Genomic DNA, 13,743 nt, shown 5'->3' with positions numbered 1-13,743 from the left:
TATTCCTCACTCATAGAGAAGGTGATAGAGATGGCCTTTGCTAAATTGCTAATAGTGGAGGGCAGTGTTTTCGTTCCTGTTTTTGAACTTCCAATTATCAGTAATTCAAGTTAAAGTTACTTATTCTGAGAATTTATTTACTTTGAAAATTAATCTTTATTGATAGTAATGCTTATTACTCTATAATTTCTGGACCATATTGTTTTTATTGTCCTGAAAATAAAAAACCCACAGAACAAAATTTGCTTTATTTTTCCCAGGTGTTTATTATGCCCGTGTTTGTTGCTCTTGCATTTCTAATTGTGTACGGTATGGTTGTTTTAATATTTTAGTAAGTAAAACAGGCATATCTATACAGTGTTAAAGGTATTTAAACAGAGCTATGGACATAACAGAAGAGGAGAAAAAGCATTATGTACTGAACTTAAGAACAAGTTTGAGCTTCTGAAGACCTTTCAGGACCAATATATCGACAAGGAATGCAATTTTCTGAAAGTGATAAAGCCCGAGAAACCTATAGGTAAAAAGAAATTCAAAAAGAAAAAATTAGTCAAGAAACACTTGTCATGATGAACCGAAGACGAGAAATGAAGAGCAAGATAAATACTGACAGGGGCATAATTGAGTATACTGAGTTATGCAAAACAATTAGAAAGAGACTCTAAGAGGACATAAGAAGATTTAAAACAAGAAAAAGTAGAACAAGCATTAAGGGAAAACAAAGGACTTAAATCAGCAGTCATGAGATACAGAAAGACAAATGATACTGAAACTGAAGAAGAGTGATGGTGTACTTATAAATAGCAGAGAAGGCATAATTCAAATAGCAGACTACTATAAAGAATTATATAAGGAGCGAGGAAATGATGCAAGCAGTGGGGAAGATGGATCACAAATTAGCAACACATACAACATCCCTGATGAAGTAGATCATGCATTGAAGAAAATGAAAAATCAGAAAGCTCTGGGTGAAGATGAAGTTACTGTACAGTTGTTAAAATTGGAGGAAGAGACATGACACAAAAACTGGCAAGACTCTTCACAAAATTCTTTAGGAAAGGTGTGATGGAATTGTATTATTCTACTAAGGAGTGGAATAATACAATTTTGTCAATTATGCCTGGCATTTGTGGATTATGAAAAGGCATTTGACTCCATATAGCATAAGGCAATGTTTTGGGCACTGGAAAGGCAAGGCATATACACATCCCATACATTATGATTTTGTAGAAAATATATGCAAATGCTACCTCCTTTATTAGACTAGATAAAGATGGTAGCAAATTTAAAATTGAGAAAGGAGTTCGACAAAGAGAGACAATATCTCCAATGATGTTTACTGTTGCCCTTAAAGAAGCTTTCAGAAGATTGGACTGGTCACAGAAAGGAGTCAGTGTGAATGGAGAGTGCCTAAACAATTCAACATTTGCAGATGACTTTGTGATCATAAGCCACGATCCCAAGAGGAATTAGAGGAAAGTCTTAAGTTATGCAGAGTTAGTAAGGAATTTGTACTAAAAATGAATATGACTAAAACAGAAGTAATACTGAACAAGTATGTCACAGAAAGGGATATATATATATATATATATATATATATATAGGCACTTCTGTAGCCAGGTGGGCAGAAGCAGCAGTGCGTAGCACACGCTTCTTGATTAGACCGGGGTTTGAGCCCGTGACCACCAGACACAGAGGAGCGGAAAGGTCCGGGAATGACCACCGCATATCCCTGGAGAAATATGGCCTTAGTTGCTAATGCTCCTAAAAAAAAAAACCAAATAACAAATAAATAAAGGGATATATAATCATTGAAGGAGCAGTAATTGAAAAGGTGGATTCATGTACTTATCTGGGACAAGTCATTAGCTGTAATAACGATAAATGTCTGGAACTGAAGAGTAGAATAAATTTTGGATGGATAGCATTCAGGAAATATAATCACATACTGAGGAGCAATATTCCAGTTTGTCTGAATGTAAAATAATGAACCAATGTATACTCCCCACTGTGACTTATGGAAGTGAAATTTAGACACTCACCAAAAGAATGGAAGAGAAGCTGAAAACCACACAGCTAAGAATGGAATGAATTGTATTAGGAATCAGACTGTTAGATAAAAAGAGAAACACATGGATTAGGCAGCAAACACAAATAAAGGACATTCTTATCAAAACTAAAGAACTAAAATGGTCTTGGACAGGACACATAGCTCGAAGACATGTTGACAGATGGACTAAGAAAATAATAGAATGGTACCCAAGAGGAGCTAAGAGAAAACCTGGAAGACAACAACGGAGATGGACAGATGAAATTCACGAGTTCGCGGGTAGTAAATGAATGGCCATGGCACAAACAGAAGGAACTGGAAAGTTGCTGGAGAAGCCTTCATCCTTCAGTGGATTGAAAATCACTGTGATAATGACAATGGAGAATTTTGTTTGTGATTTCCAGTTTCATCTGTTATTCAAAAGTACATTCAGCCGACAGTACAATATAGGTATGTGTATTGTTCAGAAAACAAACTCTAAAAACTGGCTTGTCTCCTGTCTCAAGTTTGCAGGATAAATTGACATTTGCATTACACACCAAAAGATTATTATGCTGACTATGCATTCTGAATAAAGCATGTCATAATGTTCCTTCTCTGAAGTGATTGTTTTTTTTTTTTTGTTTTTTTTTCCCCTTAATTTCAGGGCAATCAAATGTGTTTTGGTAGTTGCAGAAAACTTTCTCAAAGTGTTCATTTGTCGATCACACAAGATGGGGAGGGGGGGGTATATAAAAACATTTACTTTTATTCGTAAAAAAAGTTTAAAAAATCACCTTTTAAAAATATTCCATGCATTATTTTGTTTCTATGTATTTTTTCTCCTTGTTATTTTATTATTTTATTTTTTAATGGAATAATACCAGAGCAATATTGTAGTAGCCTTGGTAACTTTCTAAATTTTGTTTGGTGGTTTTAAGGGTATATGAATAAATAAGAATAAAATAATATAATTAATAAAAAATAAGTTAATCATATATAAAAGTAGATGGCTACACCACCTGTAACCCCATTCAGGATTGCTGCAGCAATCTCCAGGTCCTGAGGTTACTGGAGTTTGGACATTACATCTGTATTACTAAATTGATGGGTTACGTTGCAAGGAAAAAACTAAAATTTTCATGAAGAAAGAAGAATTAGTTTGGTGAAATGCAGTATTAATCAGTAGGGGCTGGCTGTGATTTATGCTAACTGCCTTATTAGAAGAAAATATTAATATTCCAGATAGCAGTGTGAAAGAACAGTCTCCACGTATGTGGTTGTAGAAAAGGTATGTTATAAGAGCTGAACTGTGTCAAAGAACATAACTGAATAGAGGAGAAGTAATGACAGTATAAAACATGTCACTATATACACTGATGAGCCAAAATATTATGACCACCTACCTAATATGATGTTGGTCCTCCACGTGCAGCCCAAACAGCTCCTACCAGGCAGGGCATAGACACGTGGTTGAGACGCCGCAGATCGGAGTTGCTGTTCCAACACAAACCACAGGTGCTTGATGGAATTGACATCTGGGCAAATTTGGAGGCCAGGACAATACCTGGAAGTCTTCCTCATGTTCTGCGTACCAGTCTCGAACAATTCAGGCAGTGTGGCATGGCGCATTATCCTGTTGAAAGACTGCACCGCCAGAGAGGAAGATCGTTGCCATGAAACGGTGTACCTGGTCAGCAATGATGTTTAGGTAGGTGGTAGACATCAGAGTGCCCGGCTCATGGATGACTGAACCCAGGGTATCCCAACAGAACATCGCCCAAAGCAATCCACCGATTGGTTTTCATCCCACGGTGCATCCAGGTGCCATCGCTTCCCCAGGTAAACGACACACACGTACCCTGCCATCCACATGGTGCAACAGGAAACGTGATTCATGGGACCAGACGACCTTTTTCCGATCACTCAAGTTCCAGTTTTGATGCTCTCGTTCCCATTGTAGATGCTGTCACCAGTGAACCATGGTTAGCATGGGCACTCTGAGTGGCCTGCAGCTATGCCTCCCCATTTGCAGCAGAGTTCAATGTACTGTGTGTTGTGACACCTCCCGTCACCAGCAACTGTCACCACAGTCGCCCTTCTGTTGCCACATACCACCCAGGAGAGCCACTGCCCACCTCGAGCATTGATGAGCCGTGGTCGTCCAATATCTGGTGGTTTGTGGGTTTTCCTTCCTTGGACCACTTTCGGTAGATACTAACCATGGCTGACCGTGAGCATCCCAACAGCCATGCTGTTTCGGATATTCTCTGACCCAGTCATTTGGCCATTATAATTTGGCCTTTGGTCAAACTCCCTTAAGTCCGCTGCCTTTCCCATCTGAAGAACAAGAATAACACTGATTAACGGAGCTCACTATTAGGTGTTTTTTTATACCGTGTCTCCACCCGTGCACGCACCGTAGTTCACCTGCAGTTGCTTTGATTTGCATAACAACTCGGTGGTCGTAATGTTCTGGCTCATCGATGTATATACAGTAAACCCCCGCTATTCGCGGTTGCTGATTTAATATAAAATGAAACCTAAAAAAAAATGTGAATTTTAAAGCGCCGTGAACATTTTCCGCCATAAAAAAACATGGGCGTGGCTAAAATGATCTTTCCCAGTCAAAACAGCGCTCAGTGGTTGGGGGGAGAGGGGTGACAAAAAATCGCAAGCGTGGATGTTTCTCTCTAATCCTTGTTCAGTATGTGTTATGCACTTGTCATGGAAGGTTTCGTTGTTTGCTTTTAATTTATATGCTTATAAATTGATATGCTTACAAAAGTGATAAATCTACCGTTTTGCAGTGTAAAACAGACTTTTTTGAGTGTGTTAATGGAAGAAAGTGACTTTATTGTGGACAAGTTCTTTCTAAGGGAAATGTGAAAAGATCAAAGAAGATGATGACATTAGCGAATAAAATTGAGTTATTTAATAAAATTCCTAATAGTGAAAGTGTCTCCGCAGTGGCAAAACATTATAAAATCAATGAGTCAACAGTACGATCGAACAAGAAATCGGAATAAAAAATCCGCTGTAGTGTCCGTGAAAACGTGCTAATTGCTTCAAAAATTTGCTCTGTAACTCGTGATGTTAAATTAGAAAAAATGGAAAAAGCTTTAAATCTGTGGATAGAAGATTGAACTCAAAATAAAATTCCATTAAGTTCACTCATCATTTCGTGAAAAGGCAAAACTCCTTTATCAACACTTTAGCGAAACTGGTGTGATAGCACTGCGGGATAAGTTTTTTTTTGCTAGCAAAGGCGCTGGTTTGAAAGATTTGTTTGTAATTTCTATAAATATTACATTTAATATTAAATTGTTTCTTATTTTCACGATCATATGCTTGCATTTCACTATGTACTGTATATGTACATAGTCATATTATGAAGGTACATATAATACATACATAGACAAAATTTTAGACTAGTTTTTCTTATATATTTCATACTTTGGAACGGAGCCCCTTTATTACTATGGGAGCTATAACTCAGTATTCGCGGCATTTCTCAGGAACGTAACCCCCGCGAATAGCGGGGGTTTACTGTATAGAGAAAATAAAAGATGTAATATCAAGATAACTGCCCAAGTGAGCTTAATGTTAACAGGATTATATAATTTTGAATTTGGAAGCAAGATAATAAACAGGCTAAAAGTAAACAGTTTTATAAAAACACTTTGTTACTAGCTTGAATTACAGCTCTTCATTCCTGGCAAAATTCTAAGAATTCAAAATCAGATAGAACATAGAAAATATGTTTGTGTTTTTTAAAACAAATTTTAATTAATGTGCTGAACTTAATCTTCAAGAATAAACAAAGGAATTACCTTTATTTCATCTATAGGTCTTCGTATCCAACTCTCCTCAAGTGCTGATAAATTTTGAATGATAATTTAAAATAATTTTAAAACCTGAAATGTGTTCCTCATTATCAGCCCATGAGTAATTCAATACATCAGGATCACAGTCTTAGACCCCAACCCGACCCCAAAAATATCAAACCCCATATAACCTCTAGTGATGGAAGACATTCTGTCAGAAAAAATACTGGTTAAAAATATGTTAGAATACGATTAAATTACAAAGAATAAAACCACTAAACAATTTCTTCCTTGATTTGGGCCAAAACTTTGACATGTGTCATGCTCACAGGTTGGAATAAAACTGATGAGCATGTATGTTACATTATTAATAGGAGATTAATCTTTAGCGTGCATGCTTTCAAACGACCACAAATCAGATATGAGAAAGGGTCATTGCTGTTTATAGAATTGGTTTGTAGCTTCATCTCTAAAGTTTCGGCAATTAACAAATTAGTATAATTATGCTGAATATTCAAGATTTTAGCTTTGTTAAAAATAAATGTGTGGTTTTCGTTTATCACATGAAATAGTCTTTCCGAAGACCATTTCATGCGATATGAAATGTTTTTTATCTCGTGCACATGGTACGTGTGCATGGTCAGGTGAGTAATCTGAGAAAGAGGAAGAATCCCATCAGCATTGAGCTTTCTCAAACCATTCAAAGTCTTATGCACTTCAATTAGATCACCTTGCAGGTGTCTAGTCTCCAGATGCTGCAATTTGCAGAACTTAAGCCTTTCTTGGTAACAGCAACCCTTTGTTCCACTCACTAATCTTGTTGCCCATTCTCTGTACTCTTTCCAGCAACTCTACATCCTTAAAATTGAGGCATGGAGACCTGTATGCAGTACTCAAGGTGTGGCCTTATACAAGGGGGAAATCACCTCCTTATCCCTGCTAGCAGAATTCCTGCATATCATTGACAAGACACCCTGAGCTACTCTTGCAGCCTTTTTGCACTGCCCAGAAAACTTAATATCTGACTGCACAATTACCCCAGGTACTTTTCATTCTCCACTACTATGAGTGTAGTACCACTCAGTTGGGTGGTGCCTCTGTAGCCAGGTGGGAAGAAGCAGCAATGTGTAGCACACGCCTCTTGATTAGACCAGGGTTCGAGCCTGTCACTACCAAATACGGAGGATGCGGAAAGGTCAGGGAATGACCACTGCACATTCCCGGAGCAAAATGGCCTTAGTTGCTAATGCTCCTAAAAAACAAATAACAACAACAACAACCACTCAGTTGGTCTGTTACTCTGGGATTACTGCTACCCATATGCAGTACTTTACATTTGTCAATGTTAAACTTCAGTTGCCACCTCTCAACCCATCTGCTGAACTTTTCCAGATCCTGTTATAGTGGTGTACTATCCTTACTGTCATTAACAATCCTGCCAACCTTTGTATTGTCTGCAAACTTATACATTAACCCTAATATACATTCATCAGTATCAGTGATAAATACAGAAAAGAATAATGGGCCCAACACCGAACCCTAGAGGACTCCACTAATAACATTAGTCCATGAAGAGCAGTGTCCATTGATTACCACTATCTGTCTTCTCCCACTCACCCATCCTTTTATCCATTGTAGCAACTTGCCCTTAATGCCATACTGCTACAATTTTTACAGTAGTCTTCCATGTGCAACAGTATAAGTCTTGGAATTAGGTCAAAAGCACTTAATATAAATCTGTTTTTATTTTATAAATGTTTTATTATTAATTATAATTAAATTAATAATTTAATATAATGCTAGGGGGCTTTGCCCCCTGCTCACTGCATTCATTTCTTTTGATAAAATAAAGTACAGAAGCTTTCGACACTGTCTCTTCCTTAGCTATGAATACTAAATACGTTACATATGGAAATCAAGAATGGTACTGCGTGGTCATGTTAGATAAACAAAGCGTGTGCACGAGGTCTATCTATCATGAACACGCTTAATCAGAAACTTGTTTTACCACAGTAAAACAAGCTTCTGTTTACATATTACCACAAAACCTGCGTCTCTCTTCTCCCATTGTCTGAATAAATATCACAAGGAGGAAAATTATTTTAATGTATAGAAAGATAATTAATAATAAAATAAAGTGGATTCCGGTTATTTGGGCCACCAGTTAATCGGGGCAGCCATTTATTTGGGACAAATCTTAAAAAAACAACCCAATCGAGAAAATAGCCAGGGTTTACTTTGCTTAATTGGGACAAAATTCCGTTTAAGCGGGGCAGGAGACCGCAGCACTGGAGATTACCCTACGATTGTCTCCGACCGTACCACGTAGTTCGGTCGGATTTCTGGAGGTCACAACCATAAAACAATAAAAACAATTAGCAGTCGCCTGTTTATTGGGCTTTTCTGTTAGTGCAATCTATCATAAATGGATAGTAAACTCGATCTTATTGAATTTGCAATAATTCCAACAGCTGAAATTCTGTGGGTTATTATGGTAAAATTTGTTTACACTTCCGTGGAATCTTCAAACATATAAAGAAAACAATTTTCAGAATCTTCTCTTCATTCCTATTTTTAAAACTTTGTAACTCGTTACTCTGTTCTCACTTGTGCGTATTGTGTTACTTGCAATTTGTGTGTGCCGTGTTTTTTGTTATTGATTGCTTATCTTTTTACTGTTTTAAATTTTAACCCCCACCCACAAATGTCAGTGAACAGAAATGTCAACTAGTTTAGTTAGTATGTACATATTACAGTGCGTATTAATTATTCTGATTTTTGCATATATTCTTCTGAATTTCACGTATCATTTAATTTTTTAATTGGTAAATTAATAAAGGGTAAATTTGTGCTTAATATATCTTTACTTTTATAGCCTGTGGATAATATTCCTCCTATTTTTGCTAATTAGAATCGCTGTTTATTAGAATTAAAATTCAATTCACAAACATGATTACAATAGCGAACGGTACTTTACTATGGTGAGTTCGTCGTAACGTGATTTGATTGTACAGTGAACTGATTGTAAAGGGAGGGGGTACATTGTATTTTTAACTATTTATGTGAAACTTCGGATAATTGGGGCAGCCGCTTAATCGGGCCAAAATGCACTAGTCCCGATGTGTCCCAAATAACAGGAATCGACTGTATAATAATATTTTATTATTGTGTATATTATATATATATATAAATCTAGCAATTAATATAGTAAATATAAATTTTTCTGTTTCTTAACATTTAAAACGATGTGTACATTACAGAAGCAATAAGATCTATGAAAAATTGAGGTGAAATATTTCTGATGGTCTTCATCATAACATCAAGGATATTATAATAATTCTCTTATTATATAAGAGAATTATGATGTTATATAAGAGAATCAGGCAGCTTCTAGCTTTGTGTAATTTAGCATTCTCTGCTCTTCCCTTTCACCATAGATTTTTTTCTTCCTTGAAATGCTTTTTCTATTTCTTTTTCTCTCACCATATGAAAGCAGTTTCATCTTCTGTCCACATTCTTATTTCCCCAATATCCTTTTCATGATTGTTGTGCAGAGCATTTTTGGTTGGTCCTTTTGCCTTGTGTTCTGATCACTCCTAGAATTGTAATATTAAAAAAAAAAAAAAAAAAAAAATCGAAAAAAAACTAGACACTTCCAGTTGTTTCCTTTGGTACATTTACATTTAATACACTTACAGAAGAGCGTGACTCCTTGATCCATAGGTATTATGATTGCTGTGCTATTGGAAAGTAAAAAAAATAGTGCCGTCATTGCTTGATAAAATTTCAGAATGAAAGGATATGTAAGTATGTTATCTAACAGTATCAATGTCTTAATGCTTTCATTTGCATTTAAGTTTTCCATTTGAAATGATTTTCTGCTTTTACAAAGTAGTCTTGAAACTGTTCAGTAAAAAGTTAGGAATTGTATCATGAAATTCTCATTTTAGAAAAATCTCCATTCTGTGTAAATAAAATAGAAGGCAGTCTGAACTATAGAGGGTCTGAATCAGTGAAGTCCAAGTTATTAGGGTTTTACTGTATAGCTGTTTCATGTAAAATTAATACAGTCAGTCCTTGTATAACACGTGTTTACACTACACGAATTTGATCATACACGATTTATAAATAGGGGAACGATATATTATATAACATGAACCGAATTCGCTTATGCATGATTCGCCTTTGTGTTTACAAGAAATGGCAGTCGAACGCGGAATCACCCCAACCGAACGCAACACGATAGGAATACAGGCATACCTCGGTTAACGTTACCTCTGATAACAAAGCTTCGATATAACGAAGTCGGCAATTTCAAGCCCCATTTAACATAAAAAAATATTCCAGTTTAATCACCTGAAATCTAAACAAACTGAAGAAATTATGGAAACCTTTGGGCTTCTCGTGGTTGGTTCGAGAAATTTAAAAAACGGGCCAGGATTCATAGTGTAAAATTAACAGGAGAAGCTGCAAATAAGTTTCCAGAAAACTAAAGGAAATAATTGAACGTGAAAATTTTCCAAATTTGGTGTTCAATGTTGACGAAAGCGGTTTGTTCTGGAAACAGCTACCAACAAAAAGCTTCATTTCTATTGAAGGAGGATGTTAGAAATTTATTGAATCAGCTGCTGGGTTCAAAGCAGCCAAAGATCGTTTAACGTTACTCTTTGGATCAAATGCCTCTGGCGATTATAAATTAAAATTGTTATTAGTTTACCATTCAGAAAATCCGAGGGCATTAAAAGGTAACATAAAAATGAATTTACCTGTAATATGGAAAGCAAATAGAAAAGCATGGGTTACCAAGGAGTTATTTACTGATCGGTTTGTTAACCACTTTTGTCCTGAAGTAAAACGGTATTGTCAAAAAAAAACAAATTTGAAGAAAAAGCTCTTTTGTTGTTAGGCAATGCTCCGGGACATCCTACTGATCTTAACACGTGGACACACGCATTCCTGTCAAAGTTGTGTTTCTTCCAGCAAACACAACTTCCCTGATTCAACCATTGGATCAGGGAGTAATAGCATCATTTAAAGCTTATTATCTGCGTCGAACATTAAGCAGTTTAACTGAACTGGAGGATAAAGAGGAAATGACAGTTAAAACTTTTTGGAAAAACTACACCATTAAAAACGCAATTGAAAACATTGATAGTTCTTGGAAAGAAGTCACTAAGAAATGCTTAAATGGAGTTTGGCGCAAAATATGGCCAGAAATTGTACTAGAAGAAGAAAATAACATCCAAGAAATTAGAAATGAAGTTATCCAGATGGCTCAATCAATAGGTTTCGAAAATGTCGATGAAGAGGATGTTAGAAATTTATTGAATGCAGAAGATGATGGTTTTTCAGTGGAAGATTTAGAAAACATTGTTAGCAACGAAGACGAAGATAATGAAGACGAAGTTAAAGAAGTTCCTGCCGAAAAAGTGTTAACAACCAAAGATTTAAAAAGGTGCTTAAATGACATTGAAAGCATTTTAAATTTTTTTTAGTGAAAATGATCCTGATTTAGGAAGAAGTGTTTTTGTTAAGCGATCAGTGTTAAATGCAATAACTCCGTATAGGCAATTGTTAAATGAAAGAGAAAAAGAGCATAAACAATCAACTTTAGACTCATTTAAAATGTGATTTCACTTTGTATGTAAGTTGACTGTTTTATTTAATAAAACTTTTCTTTGTTTGAAAAAAAAGCTTTTCATTTTCTTTACGTAGGAACGTATTCCTATTCTGGCCATAGTATTTTTACCTCTGAAAACGAAGTTTCGCTTAACGAAGTAATTTCGTGGAACGCATCCTATTCGTTATTCGAGGTATGCCTGTATAAATATAAATTTTTCGGGCTAGAAGAATTCTGAAGAGAAGATTCTGAAAATGTATTTATGTGTTTTATATCAGTGAAGGGGAAACATTTCACCATAATAACGTAAAAACCAACACAATTCCAGCTATCGGTATAATCGCAAATGCAATTAGATAGAGTTTACTACCAGTTTATAACAGATTCCATTAGCAGAAAGGCAACTGGAAATTGCTTTTATTGTTTTATGGTAGTAACCCCCAGAAATGTGCTTTAGTAAAATGTGAGGTGTTAATATTGTATCTCTGCCTTTACAGTGTTGTTTATTCAGTTGCTACACCCACGCAGCTTTGTTTATGTGTATCAAGCGTACCTCCTCGTTTTGTAATTGAGCTTTATTCCCTAAAAATGAGTAAAATACTTAAAAGGTGTGAAAAGGAAGCGTCCTGGTGAAGACACTGCAGATTCAGAGAGAAAAAGAAAAGCAATATTGATAAACAGAGGCAGACTGGGTCAAAAATTCTTACCCGGGAAAATTTATAGTGGCCTCATACTATGGTTTATGGCCAAAATCCCTCCGGCCCACCGGGGTTTCCCCGGTAAGGCTTATGGCCAGTCCGCCTCTGTTGATAGAGAAAAAATATGAAATTGCGAAACGCTTTGAGCGAAATGAAAGACCATGTGATATTGCACGTGCTACAGACCTAAATGAGGCAACGCCGAGAATTACAAAGAATGCAGAGAAAATAAAAAAAAAAAAAACTTTCATAGCAGGAACAACTCAAAGTGTAATTTAAATTCATTAGATTAAGACATAAAGAATTGGAAGAGATGGGACGGCTGTCATCCGTTTGGATAGAAAATCAAACAAAAAACAAGTTTGCTTACGGTAGAAGCAAAAGCATTAGCAATATTTTATTACGTAATAGTCGTAATAAAATGCGTATTTTTATGTATTACTTAAAATACTTAAGTAATTAAAATGCTTACGTATTATGTATTTTATTACGTATAATAGTAAATAATCGTAATAAAATACAAAGGGTACTAGGAAAGTTTTGCAATACAGCTTTGTTTATTTAATTTTTTCAAAGTAATTTCCTCTACATTCAATACACCTCTCCATCCTCCGAAACCAATCTTTAAACCAGTTCTGCCAAGTTTCACTAGGGAGTAAAGCGCACTCGTTGTCCCAAGCCCGTAGAAGGTCCTCATCACTGGAAAACTGCCTCCCTTTTAGCTTCATTTTCACATGCGGGAACAGTGCAAAGTCGCAGGGAGCAAGGTCTGAACTGTAGGGAGGGTGCTCGAGAAGTTTCAGTCCTGTCGTGGTCAAATATTCGGTGCAGGCTTTGGCGCGGTGAGCTGTAGGATTATCGTGATGGAGGTACCAGGTGTCCATTCTTGACTTTGGCCGCAGGTTCTTCATAGATCCAATGACTTTAGGCAGGCATTGTTCAGTATACCACTTAGCTGTGACTGTCTTCTGCGTGTCCAAAACAACACGTTCCACAATTCCACTCGATTTGAAAATTACAGCTATCATTTTCTTCTTTACAGATCGGGATTTTCTGACAATTACGGGTGTGTCGTCATCATCAAAGACCCAAACTTTGTTTTGAGCCTTGGTCGGCAGATCGTAATAGTACAGCCAAGTCTCGTCACCTGTCACGATGTTGTTCACATACCGAGATTGTCCCTTATCAAACTTTTTTAGCATCTCCCGGCACCAAGTCACACGTCGTGTCATCTGCTCTTCAGTCAGTTGATGCGGCACCCAGAGAGAACAAAGTTTCTTCACGTGCAAATGATCTTGCAGAATCGAACGAATTGCTGGTGCATTTAGGCCCAAAGTATCCTCTATCTGTTGGTAGGTCACTCGCCTGTTTTCGTCAAGCATTTTCCTCACAGCAGTAACGTTTTCCTCCGTAACTGACGTTCGTGGCCTTCCCGGCCTCTCAGAATCCTCCAGAGTGAAATTTCCCCTTTGGAATTCTCTATACCACCAGAATATCGTTGTACGATGTGGACAATCATCATCTAGTGCAACAGTCATTTCTTCTAAGCACTGGTCTATGGTTAAACCA

The 13,743-nt window shown here is 36.5% G+C and overlaps 1 protein-coding gene across 4 annotated transcripts in view; it reads left to right on the top strand.

The window, feature by feature from the left end:
* LOC150087077 (single-stranded DNA-binding protein 3-like) overlaps positions 1-13,743 on the top strand; it is a 538,273-nt gene that overhangs the window by 75,086 nt on the left and 449,444 nt on the right. The window lies entirely within an intron of this gene.

This window comes from Mastigoproctus giganteus, chromosome 4 (assembly GCF_048544385.1).
Source record: "Mastigoproctus giganteus isolate SK-2022 chromosome 4, ASM4854438v1, whole genome shotgun sequence".
In the NCBI taxonomy this organism is placed as follows: domain Eukaryota; kingdom Metazoa; phylum Arthropoda; class Arachnida; order Uropygi; family Thelyphonidae; genus Mastigoproctus; species Mastigoproctus giganteus.
Note: the sequence above shows the minus strand (reverse complement) of the source record. Positions and strands in the feature narration are given on the sequence as shown.